The sequence below is a fragment of the Carlito syrichta genome, unplaced genomic scaffold (assembly GCF_000164805.1).
Source record: "Carlito syrichta isolate Samal-C Ts95f unplaced genomic scaffold, Tarsius_syrichta-2.0.1 Scaffold309214, whole genome shotgun sequence".
Lineage (NCBI taxonomy): Eukaryota > Metazoa > Chordata > Mammalia > Primates > Tarsiidae > Carlito > Carlito syrichta.
This window is the reverse complement of record NW_007253310.1, coordinates 175947-176666: the sequence shown is the minus strand read 5'-3', so window position 1 is coordinate 176666 and position 720 is coordinate 175947.

Below are 720 nucleotides of genomic sequence, written 5' to 3'. Positions count from 1 at the left end.
CAGCAGAGTGGCCACTGCACTCCAGTCTGGGCGACAGAGTGAGACTCCAACTCAAAAAAAAAAAAAAATTACCAAGTTTAAGAGTCCATGCATGAACCTGGTAAAGCTATTTCATATATATAACAAAGATATCCATAACTTTCTGCAAGTATTTGCAATGCAATTATCCTACTGAACTAGTGAGTTTCCTAAAACACAAATCCGGCCATGGCACTCCATTATGTACTTAAACCTCTTCTGTGACTTCTCATCATAAAATCAGAGGAACACAGCCACCATGTTTAATCTGAGGTCTAAGGTCAATTAAAATCACACCCCACACCCCTCTCCAGCTATTTTGCTGAACATTCTCATCTTTGCACCTATGTACCAGGTACTACAAACTATGTGGTGTTTCTCAAATTTGTGAAACTGTCTTCTCCTTCCTTGTCTACTTTTTTCTGTCTGGGATGCTCTTCTCATGTTTAGCCAACTGACAAATGCCCATTCCTCCTTTAAGACTCAACTCAGCATATTTGTTTCAATTCTATTCACAATAGCAAAAACATGGAACCAACCATGCTGCCCATTGAAGCTGGACTGGATTTTTAAAAAGGTGGTACATATTGAGGTAAACTGCCAGTGAGGGAGGGGCACACTTCATCAACAAGGGTACCTGCATAATGAACATTTATATACCTAGCCCTGAATTGTACCCCACATCTTTAAAATACAAAATAA